This window comes from Ovis canadensis, chromosome 26 (assembly GCF_042477335.2).
Source record: "Ovis canadensis isolate MfBH-ARS-UI-01 breed Bighorn chromosome 26, ARS-UI_OviCan_v2, whole genome shotgun sequence".
Taxonomy (NCBI): Eukaryota; Metazoa; Chordata; class Mammalia; order Artiodactyla; family Bovidae; genus Ovis; species Ovis canadensis.
In genome coordinates, this window is record NC_091270.1 from 58,819,241 (window position 1) to 58,831,973 (window position 12,733).

A 12,733-nucleotide genomic window follows, 5' to 3' on the forward strand; every position below is an offset into this window, starting at 1 on the left:
TATAATATATAAAATATATAATATATATCATATATATAAATATATACAATTACAGATAACATATAAATATATAAGATAATATATAATATACATAATAAATTATATATATTTATAGGTATATATAAAATATATAATTATATGTATGTTATATCTAATATATAAAATATATTAAATATTTATATATTTATAATATAAAATGTATAAAATAATTTATATATACTTATATAAATATATAATACCTTTAATTGCATATATTATATTAATTATATGTTAATTTATATAGGTATATTGTATATATAATATATATAATTATAGGTATATTATATATAGGTATACACTTATATAAATATACCTATATAAATATATATGTTTATATATTATATATAATATACCTAAAATTATATATAATATATAATATACATATTATATATAATATATTCAGTTCAGTTCAGTTCAGTCACTCAGTCGTGTCTGACTCTTTGCAACCCCATGAACTGCAGCACGCCAAGCCTCCCTGTCCATCACCATCTCCCGGAGTTCACTCAGACTCACGTCCATCGAGTCAGTGATGCCATCCAGCCATCTCACCCTCTGTCGTCCCCTTCTCCTCCTGCCCCCAATCCCTCCCAGCATCAGAGTCTTTTCCAATGAGTCAACTCTTCGCATGAGGTGGCCAAAGTACTGGAGCTTCAGCTTTAGCATCATTCCTTCCAAAGAATTCCCAGGGCTGATCTCCTTTAGAATGGACTGGTTGGATCTCCTGGCAGCCCAAGGCACTCTCAGGAGTCTTCTCCAACACCACAGTTCAAAAGCATCAATTCTTCGGTGCTCAGCCTTCTTCACAGTCCAACTCTCTCATCCATACATGACCACAGGAAAAACCATAGCCTTGACTAGACAGACCTTAGTCAGCAAAGTAATGTCTCTGCTTTTGAATATACTATCTAGGTTGGTCATAACTTTTCTTCCAAGGAGCAAGTGTCTTTTAATTTCATGGCTGCAGTCACCATCTGCAGTGATTTTGGAGCCCCCCAAAATAAAGTCTGTCACTGTTTCCACTGTTTCCCCATCTATTTCCCATGAAGTGATGGGACTGGATGCCATGATCTTCGTTTTCTGAATTTTATGAACAATTATATATAATATATAATATACATATTATATGTAATATATTATGAGTAATATAATATATATTTATATATGATATTTGTAATTATATTATATATTATATAATTACATATGTATTATTTATATTTATAATTTATATATAATATATAATATACAATTAATATATATTATTAATATATACTAAATTAACATATATAAATGTATATAGTATAAATAAATATATAAAAGTATATAATATACCTATAATTATGTATATTATATTAATTATATGTTAAATTTTATATTCATATTATATATCAATAATATATTAATATATAATTATATTAATTATAATTTATTAATATATTTATAATATATTAATATGGTAATATATTTATAAAATATATAAATCAATATAAAAATTAAATGTAAGTTTTTATATTTAGAAATTTGTTATTTATAAATATAACTAAATTAAATATAAATTAATATAAATATAATATAATAGAATATATTAATAATATATTAATATGTAATGCCTATACATTGTAGTTATAGATAATATGTATTAATTATAAATATATATTAATATATTAACATAAAATTTATATATATTACTATATAATATGTATTAATATTTTATAAACTATATAAGTTTATTATAACCAATAAATTTGCATATTGAATATTATTTTGGTATTATTTTAAATAAATTTATTATAATAAATAAATATTATATCTTTATATATTATTAACATATAATAATTAGATATGATATATTAATTATATAATACATGTATTATGTATAAATATGTATATAAATATACCATATATAAATATAACATATATATTGATACATACAAATTTATTTCTATATTAATATTATATTATAATAAATATATTATAAATTTATTATAATAAATAGATTAAATGTTATTTTAATATTTTATAATAAATTCATTATAACACATATATTAATAAATTAATATATACTTATATATTTATTATAGTTATATAACATATCAATTATATATAATACATATATGTATATATTATATAATTATATATTATATATTATATAACTATATATTAATTATGTATTAATATTAATTATATATGATATATTAATTATATTTACTATATATTAAAAACTATATACTAATTATAATTATAATTATATATTAATAATGAATATATATTATATAAAAGTATATAATTACAATTACTATATATAGAAGATATATTAATACGTGCGTTAGGTCAGCAAAACCTAACCATCAGCTAGAAGGGTGTTTGACTTGATGGCTCATGCTTGGGTCAAGAAGGAGCAGTAATTCCGAGGAGCCTGGGCTCTGTGGTCCACGCGCCTGCACGCGCTGTGAGGAAGAGGGATGCGCGTTCAGTGACAAAGTGTATCACGCCGAGTCCAGCTCCTCTGGGAAACCCTCTCACCCGCTGAGAGCTGTATAGTGGGTTGGTTGGTATCCCCTCAGAAGATCTGCCCACCATTTTCTGGAACCTGTTGATGTTATTTGGGGGGGAAAGAGAGGGTCATTGCAGCTGTAAGTAAGTTAAATATCTAGGGATACCATCCTGGGTTATCCGCACGGGCCCTAAATCCAGTAAGGAGTATGTTGACCAGCAGCGCCCGGGGGAGAGCCCCCAAGGCTGATGCCAGTGGCGCGCCAATCCCAGTGCACGCCAAGGGGCAGCAGAGTCCCCAGAGCAGGAAAGGGCTCTTCAGAGCAGGGCCCTGCGCATCCCTTGACTCTGGACTTCCGTCCTCTGGAATTTGTGGAAATTGGTTCCTGCGGTTCCCGGAAACTAATACAAATAACAAAAACAGATTGGCAAAATGAAGTCTCTGGATGACTAAGGAACCGCCCCGTTCTGTTATGGGAGATCTGGTAAGGATGGGCCACAAGAAGGGGATTTTACCTTTTCATCTGGAAAAGGGCACAGCGGAAGTTCAGAGACAAATAAGGATGCGTGCCGCTCAATCTGCAGTGGTGGGAAGTGTCAACACTTTTTTTAAAATTGGAGTATAATTGTTTTGCAATGTGGTGTTAGCTTCTGCTGTACAACAAAGTGAGTCAGCCCCGTGCAGATACACGTCCCCACCCTCGTGGGCTTCCCTGCCACCCCGCCTCCCTGTAGGTCATCACACAGCACTGAGCTGAATGCCCCGAGCCCTAGAGCTGCTTCCCCTAGCTATCTGTTTCATACGTGGCAGCGTATGTACGTTAAGTCCTGCCTCTCTCTTCCTCCCGCGCTTCCCTTCCCGCCCCCTCACCACGCCCACACATCCGTTCCTTATATCTGCGTCTCTGTTCCTGCCCTATAGATAGGTTCATCCGTCTCATTTTTCTAGATTCCATACCTATGTGTTAATATATGATATTTATATATCATACGACAGTTTTTCTCTTTCTGACTTACTTCACCCTATACGACAGTCTCTAGGTCCATCCACGTCTCTGCACACTTCCCCCCTTTTCATGGGTGAGTAATATTCCATTGCATATATGTACCACGTCTTCTTTATCCGTTCATCTGTTGGTGTATATGATCTTATTTGCAAGACAGAAGGAGAGACAAAAGAAATTGTGAACAAACGCATGGAAACCAAGAGGGAAAAGAGGATGAATTAAAAGATTGGGATTGGCAGCTATACATTACTGATACTCACGTCTAAGAGAGATGACTAATGAGAACGTACGGCGTAACTCAGGGAACTCTACTCAGTACTCTATGACGGCCTGATGGGAGACGAATCAAGAAGGGTGGGCGTGTGCGTGTGTGTAACTGGTTCAGTTTGCTGTACACCCAATTGAACACAACACTGTGAGTCAGCTATACTCCAATAAAATCACAACAACAACAACAACAACACGAGTAGGGACGGTTGATCCAGTCACTTGGAAACAAAGTATTGCACTTCCTGGGACCTGTATATTGAAGGGTTCAAAGGAGCAGTTTGGTGGCATCTCCTTTATCCCGCGTTGAGCAGGAATAAGCCCCGCGCTGCATTTCTCACGTCTGTGGGACTAAATTATGTCCTGCTCCCAGGCCTTGATTTCTGTTGCCCTGTGGACAGAGTGTCTCCGTTGGTACAAGTACCAGGGACAGATTTTGCAAGGCAAAAAGCTGAAAACATCTCTGACAGTAATGTGGTGCCACAGTAGGTAGCAAACGGCAATCGGGGAGATAGTGCTTGGATGAGAAAATGTTAGAAATGTCAACTCATGATGGGAGTGAGGGATTCAATATAATCCATAAAGTTGGCACTGTCCCAGAAAACCCAGATGGTGAAGACAAGGCATTAGCAACTCTTAATTTCTTAGCTTTGGGTAACTGAGATGAGAGAAAAATCAACAATGCATTTGTTTTTACCAAAATATCATTCTAGGAAAAATGAGTGCTATTAATTACATCTCTAATTAATGATACTCAGAGTGCTGCGGTCTCTCAGTGAGAAAGCACCTGTATGAAACGTGGTGCATTTGCTGCTCAGGGTTTATGGACTCAGAGCATGAGGCTTCAAGGGCTGTAGGACTCAATCCCCTCACTTGATGGGTGTGGAAACTGAGGCAGAAGACATGTCATCCTAGGGATGGGAGCCTGCAGCTGGAACGGACCTGGACCATTGAACTCCCATCCGCGTCCTTCTGAACCAGCCATGCTCTTCAAGGGCTCTTTCTGACACTGACTTCCCTCTGCAGACAGCAGCGTCCTGGGACACTCCTGTAGCTCGGGCTGCTTATCGCTGGTCTCAGCCTTTTTCCTAGCTTATCAGAGGCAAAGCTTTAATTGCCTCAGACAGTCAGTTCTACTTGAAAGATGAGACCGGGTGGGGAACTCCGTTCCTCAGTGTTCTCAGACATCATGAGCGGTCTTCCTCGCAGAATCTCCAACTCTAAATCAGTCCCTTTAATTACCAGCTTTTCTTTCTCTAGAATCACTACCTGACATGTAAGGTAAACACCTTTTGGCCCCCCAAAATGCAAACTCTAAACTGAAAAAAAAAAAAACCTTGCAAAGAAGACTTTAAATAAAAGCCCATAAATTCTTTTCATACATAACTAATGCCAGGCAGGACCTGAATTTTCAGACACATTGTAGCAGAAAGCCTGGCACATAAGATTTTGAATGGAGAAGATGTTAATTCAAATTTCACCCACTCTGTCTGAGCTCTTGAGTACAGTCTGTGCCGGTAAACCAGGAAATGCTTTTCTCTCGAGCAGGATAAGCCCATGGAGTAATTAACTGACTTATATCTGGGGGTTCATCAGAATAAAATGAGGGTGGGGAAGAGGATAGCCTTCGTACCAGTTTCTGTCTTTCTTTCTTTCCTGCAACTCCTAGGGCCAGCAACTGCAGAAAGCTTCTGAGGAGGTAATTTCTGGCCTAGGAGTAACACAAAGACTCCCTTTCCTGTCTGTTGATTTACGCCGTTTTGGAGCCTGGGAATGGCCCTGGCTGTCTTCCAGTTATAAACATGCTCGCAGCCAGGGCTGAAACCAGGAGGATGCTCTTCAAGGTGATGAGGTTCATAATCCAGACCTTTGGAATCCTCTTGCTTCCTCAGTGGGGATTTATCACAGTGTTCACTGCCAGGGATTCCCTGGTAGCTCAGTTGGTAAAGAATCTGCCTGCAATGCAGGAGACCCCGTTTCGATTCCTGGGTCGGGAAGATCCCTTGGAGAAGGGATAGGCTACCCACTCCAGTACTCTTGAGCTTCCCTTGTGGCTCAGCTGGTAAAGAATCTGCCAGCAATGTGGGAGGCCTGGGTTCAATCTGTGGGTTGGGAAGATCCCCTGGAGGAGGGAACAGCCACCCGCTTCAGTGTTCTAGCCTGGAGAATTCCATGGACTGTCCATGGGGTTGCAAAGAGTTGGACACGACTGAGCGACTTTCGCTTTCACTGCCAGAGTCAGACGTAGACTCTGCGTCCCAGGGACTGCTCCAGGAATGTAGAATTTGGAACCAGAACAGGTTACCAGAATGTGCTGGATTTCTGTCCCAGATTCAGCCACAAATTTATTGGGAAAAACACATCAAGGGGATGGGAGACTACATTTCCCCATGAGTAGGACCTCTCATTTTCAGCAAGCACGTGGCCCATGGATGTGGACGTGGGTCAGGCTGGCTGACCTGGATATTAACTCCTCTGTTTCATGTCCCCTCAAATTATCCATGAGCTTACGTGTCGTCCATGAAAGTCCCAGGTGTTTTCACTCTAGAACTTGGGTAATGATTCTACACTCTGACTGCCTACCTAGGACTCATTTATTACTTTTTAAGAAAATTTTAAAAACTTATTTGGCTAATTGGTCACTTGTTTCCGGCCGTGCTGGGCCTCTTGCTGTGTGTGCTCGTCTCTGCTTGCGCCCGGGGAGGGATGCCCTCGGGCTGTGTGCAGGCTTCTCACTGCGGCGCCTCCTCCTGCTGTGGAGCGGGCTCCAGGGCGCACAGGCTCAGTACTGGCGGCTTCCGTGCTCTGGAGCGCCCACTCAACGCTCGCGGCCCACAGGTTTAGCTGCCCCGCGGCGTGTGGGATCGTCTCAGACCGGGGATCAGACCCGTGGCTCCTGCATCAGCTGGTGGATCCTGAGCCACTGAGCCACCTGGGCAGCCTGTCATTTCCCTTAAACACGTGTAATGGGTACCTACTGTGTGCCAGGGCACCCCCACAGCTGATGGCAGTGTTGCCAGTTACTGGCCTGTCGCCTCTGTCCTGCTCATCATCGTCCCAACTGGCATCTATTGGATCCATTTAGCTCCTTCAAATCTGACTGCCATTTTGCTTCTCAACTCAGCCCCATTTCTTTGTTCAGTTAAACCCAGAGGTTTCACTCTCAACTGGAGCCTGGACTGCCTGAAATTAACCAATAGAAGTGTGAAGTTTTGGTTGTTGCTATGGTTCAGTCACTAAGTCACGCAACTTTATATGACCCCATGGACGGCAGCACGCCAGGCTTCTCTGTCCATCACCAACTCTCAGAGCTTTCTCAAACTCATGTCTATCAAGTCGGTGATGCCATCCAACCATCTCACCCCTGTCGTCCCCTTCCCCTCCTGCCCTCAGTGTTTCCCAGCATCAGGGTCTTTCCCAATGAGCTGGCTCTTTGCCTCAGGTGGCCGAAGTATTGGAGCTTCAGTTTCAGCATCAGTCATTTCACTGAATATTCAGAGCTGACTTCCTTTAGAAATGACTGGTTTGATCTTTTTGCAGTCCAAGAGACTTATTGGTAAGTCTTTTTGTATAGACAAGAGCCAAGGACACTGGACATTCCTGTAACTGTGGTAGATCTGAAATTCATTCAGAGTAACTCAGGAATCTCCCTCTCTCCTTTCCTCTAATAAAGTAATTATCTGCCTTTAACTAGTTTCTAATATATTTTGTGAAACTCCCATCACTGCTCATAAGCAGGAAATATAGCTCCATCAGCTGCCACAGCAAAAACAATACATTCTAAGCTGGTTTGTTAAAGGTATATTAGTGTCTTCCAGTTTAAATACTTTGCTTTGAAAATAGTTTGTTTTGAATAGACTCTGTTTCTTCAGTTTAGAGTCTCCATTTGTAAACCCCATTTCTTTTTGAAAAACATAGTCTTCCAAGAACTTTTCCTCTCTCTTTTCTTTTGTCATCAAAGTGTAGGAGAGGTTTTACCTGACTTGGTGCCCTGGGCTATGGGGGCCTGGGGTCCCTCTGTTGGCACTTGCTGATGGCTTTCGGTTGACTGTGGCCTGAAGTTCACCGTGCCCGTGCCTCCCCCTGCCGCCTGGTCCTGACCTCAGCCCAGCACCCCCTTGTGACTTACCTGCTTCACGTCCCTCTTACTTTCGAGCGTCCTGTCCTCAGCCTGAGCTGTGAGGACCCCGCCCAGCACTGCTTCGATCCTTCAGTCAGCACATTGATTCTCCGATTTTCAGCTACCTCTCGTGTCCTTCCTACAGGCACGTGGGTGTTTCTGAACCTTCACCAAGTTATGAGCAAGCAGTAGGGAAAGAGGGAAGCGCTGTTTCTGGACCATGATCCAGACCCTTCATGAAAATGCAGCGTGCGACCAGAAGCCACTGTTCTATCGACTGCGGCATTCTTGCCTCGTCTAAGCACGCGGAAATTAAGTTATTAAGGAATGCCTTGAGGAAGTCATTTTTTAAAGTTCTGTTCAATTAACTTCACTGAGAAAGATGAGAAGTGTTTGGCCCAGCTCCCTGTGAATGATGCTCTTCCCCGTCCTCAGAATGCGTTGGACACAACAAAGAGGAAGAAGAACGCCAGCTTGCTGCTCTTGGACTCTTCTTCAAGCTCTGTGGGATTTTTGTTGTTGAGTTTCTACCATCAGAAATCTATTGCCCCTCTAAGCCCATGTTCGGGGTGTTAGTCCCAGAGAAACCGTGACTTTACCCTATTCTTATCATGTTGAAATTTCTTTCTGTAACTAATTATGTCTTCCCAGAGGCCAGTGGGATTTGTGTTTTTCCTTATTCTGTGACAGGAACTGTGCATCCATCAAATTCTCCCCATTCTGTAGAGTAAAACTCTATGCTCAGACCTCCAAGTTTTGCTCTCTATACATAAAATGGAATGAACAAAGTATTTTGTCTTTAAACAAAACCTGGGGTTTTCAAGACTGTTCTCATGCTACAGACTCAAGAAAAAAAAATTAAGTTAAAAAAAATTAAAGCTAAACAATGATTTCCTTTTTCTAGGCATCATCTGACTTCCCTCAGACAGGAAGTCTTTGAATCAGAAGCCAGAGGCAACATGATTTATGGAGATGGGAAAAAAATTCATTGCTTTAGACATCTCCAAATAGAATGTTCTATAAAGGAAAAGGTGCCCAGGGCCTAGGTCAGCACCTGCTGCACAGTAGGCCTGCAGCAAATGTGGACTGGGTGAAAGGACAGTTTCATCAGCTTTTGTTTGGATTACTCTTGAGAGCACACCCTGGCTCTCCCAGTTTCTGTGAAGTCCGCTGCAGAAGGCATGTGAATGAATGCCGTGTGTCTGCACTGGACCCGAACTGTCGTCCCATGTTTCCTCAGTCTCACCCGAGCCCCTGAGCTTAGGCTGCGCCACCTCACTCTGGACACAAGAATTCTTCACGTGTGGTGCACAAGTTATCTAATGCCTCCATGTGGCTCAGCCTCCCTCAGGGATGAGGGCCAGGACTTACTGGGGCCTCCACTGAGGCTGCGTGGGAGGGACCTCAGCTTCTCCGTGGCGAGGTCCTACTGGATCAGCTGCCCAGCGGTTCTGGCTTCCCAGAAAGACCTGGAAACACAACCCCAAAGTGCCTAGAGTTCAAGGCGTTATACAGATATCTATGTTGAGATAATGATGAGAGTCTATGTAAAAATTCGAATCAATGAGCTTGCAGTTGAGAAGAATTTCAGGCTCTATGAGGGTGGACATAATGGCTGAGTCTAAGCCCAATGTTCAGACCTCAGCAGGATGTGATTCTGGGGTGGGGGCTGTCTGTCTGGCCCCCTGTCCCTCATGACCAAAGGCTTACTTCCCTTGTCAAGGCCGTACATTGTTGAAATATACCATTAACATCTTAAAATCAAGACTTTTTAAAGATGATAAGAAGGCTTGGAGTAAGTTTTAGGTGGAAGAGCGTGTAAGGTAAAGTTCAGTTTTCCGGTGGCTCGGTGGTAAAGAATCCACCTGCAGTGCCGGAGAAGTGAGTTTGACCCCTGGTCCAAGAAGATCCCCTGGGGAAGGAAAGGGCAACCCGCTCCAGTGTTCTTGCCTGTAAAACCTCATGGATAGAGGAGCCTGGTGGGCTACAACCCATGGGGTCAGACACAACTTAGCAACAGAGCAACAGCAAGGCAAAGGTTGCCTCACACTGCATGTTTATACAGTATATGCAGCAACACACAGCTCCCCTCACGCTGATGCTGGGAAGCGTCAATGCCGTCAGCACCCGAAGTGTTTAGTGCATTTCCAGTTAAGAGCTGGTGGAAGCCTTAGGGAAGTATCTCTGCCCTGCTATTCTTCGCCCGTTTTGGTTGTCAGTCACTCAGTGAGTGTCTTCTAAGCCCGTCTGTTCCCAGGCCCAAGATGTGTGTGTGATTGGTTGCCTTTCTCACCCTAACAGCAGAGATATTTCAGTTCTTTTTCAGCAGTGTTCAAGGTTCGTGCTGATAACACAGCAACTTCATTAACTGTATGTGCAGAGCTTTCTCCTTTGATTAATACCTTCTATGCATTTCACTTCGGTTCTGGAACTGAAGGAAGTTTGCTTTTCTAATATCTGCTTATCTGAAGAGTTTCCTCTCTGAGGGTTTTATTATAACTTGTTCTCTTTGTTCTCAATGCTTGCAACTCTGAAACCTGCCCCTCTGCATTGGAAAGCAATGGTAAAAGCACTTTCCAGCAAGATACAGCTATGAAAGGGCTTCTGCCAGTCCCCCAGGCATAGAAATTCTTTCTTGATAATTCTTACGTTATTGTCAAATATTTCTGACCTCGCGTATCCATGTAAAGTATTCTTGTTTTACTCTTCTTATGCCTAATTATGTAAAATCACCAGAGGAGTAATTTTATTAGTAACAGTGAAAGGCATCTGCTGACAACAGAGCTGCAGAGAGGACTACGGACCTTTAGAGGAAGAAAATAGGAAGTCCCAGGTTTGGGTAGCAAGCCAACGGTTTCGTCAGTCAGTTAGTTCAGTCACTCAGTAGTTTCTGACTCTGCGACCCCATGGACTACAGCATGTCAGGCCTCCCTGTCCATCACCAACTCCCAGAGTTTCCTCAGACTCATGTCCATCAAGTCGGTGATGCCATCCAACCATCTCATCCTCTGTCGTCCCCTTCTCCTACCTTCAATCTTTCCCAGCATCAGGGTCTTTTCCAATGAGTCAGTTCTTTGCACCAGGTGGCCGAAGTATTGGAGTTTCAGCTTCAGCATCAATCCTTTCAATGAACACCCAGGAATGATCTCCTTTAGGATGGACTGGTTGGATCTCCTTGCAGTCCAAGGGACTCTCAAGAGTCTTCTCCAACACCACAGTTCGAAAGCATCAATTCTTCGGTGCTCAGCTTTCTTTATAGTCCAACTCTCACAAGGGTTTCATGCTTATTTGCTAAGAAGATTGAGGTCTGGATTAAGATAGAATGTCTGGATAGAAAGGACTTTGGTTGCATGGTTTAATCAATGCACATAGTAAGACTGTGATCTCTAGGAACTGAGGCTAAGACTCCTAAGTCAGATGCCTGGTGGAAGATATAGGGACTTCTGAAGGCCGTAGTGACTGAGTTGGTGCTTGTGGACCCCAGGATGGGGAAGAAGTAGAGGGGAGTCGAGAAGAAGACAGTTGCATAAGAGAGTTGACTGAGGAGAGGCCAAAGTGATAATTAAAAATTTTACTCATGTTACCATAAACTGCTTTAAAACCCTTTGGTGTTACCTTGGTCCTAAATATAAGCTTCTCAAACTTTAGAAATTAACTGCTGTTGAAAACTCCTAGTCTGTGCTGCAGAGACACTGACGGTGCATTTGTAAGGTCAGGCCTACAAGTCACTTCTTTATGTAATAGCCCGAGTGATTTGCCCACATTTTTACAAACACTGTACATCAGGATAAAGTCCAAATTCCTGACCATAAAAATGAGCGTCCTCTAGATTTTTCAAGGCTATTTAAGCATTTGTTCTTCTCTGTTAAGTCGTTTGTAATACCACCGAGGTTGAACCTTTCCCTTTATAAAACATTGCATCCAACAGCATTGTAATAGAGCTTTTGGAAAATAAGAACAGCTTCTCAGTTGAACACTGATCATTTTCTACAAATAGTGAGCAATTTAAAGACAGGGAGGAGCACTTGCCTCTAATTTCTCAATGCTCGGCACCGTGCTTAGTTTAGAATAATCTCTCAAAGTCAGTTTTATTGGAACCTTCCTACACTGTTAGTGGGAATGTGAATGGCTGCAGCCACTATGAAGAACAGTATGCTGGTTCCTCAAAACCAGAAATAGAGCTGCCGTATGCTCCTGGGCATTTATCCAGATGAAGCCATAATTCAAAAAAATACGCATGCCCACTTCCTTCCCTCTCATTGCTTCTCCATCAACAGTGTGTTCCTGCCCACCTGTACACGAGGTCCTGGACCCCAGCCACGTCACTGAGTTCCACCAGAATGAGGGCTTGTGACTGACTGACCTCACCTCACCCTGGGTCATCTCATGGGCATCCTGGAGAAATCCTTCACCAAGCTGAATGACACCCAGCTGCACTTCAAGCCGGCCTAATAGCTGACAAGGAGCCCAGCCTGGAGGTGTTCGGCTCCCACCAAGGCCTGAAGGAGTGGATGGAGGCTGGGAATGTCCAACTCTCTGCCTGAGATGCTGCTGCCCAGGGCTCCTGGAGAACCTGTCGGTCATTGCCTGGGGCCTCTCCCCGAAGTGCCCAGTGGTGATCAGGTATGGCGTTAACATCCTGCAGCTGGTGGACCCCAAGTGTGTGATGGCATATAATCATCATCTTAGCTCTGCATGAGAAAGAATTCAAGAGTGTGAGTTAAGTTTACAACAATTTGGAGGTGGGTCAGAGAGGCTCTTGCTGCGGTTTGTGTTGGGGAGTGTTTTGCCTGTGTTTTCTCTGGAGGCT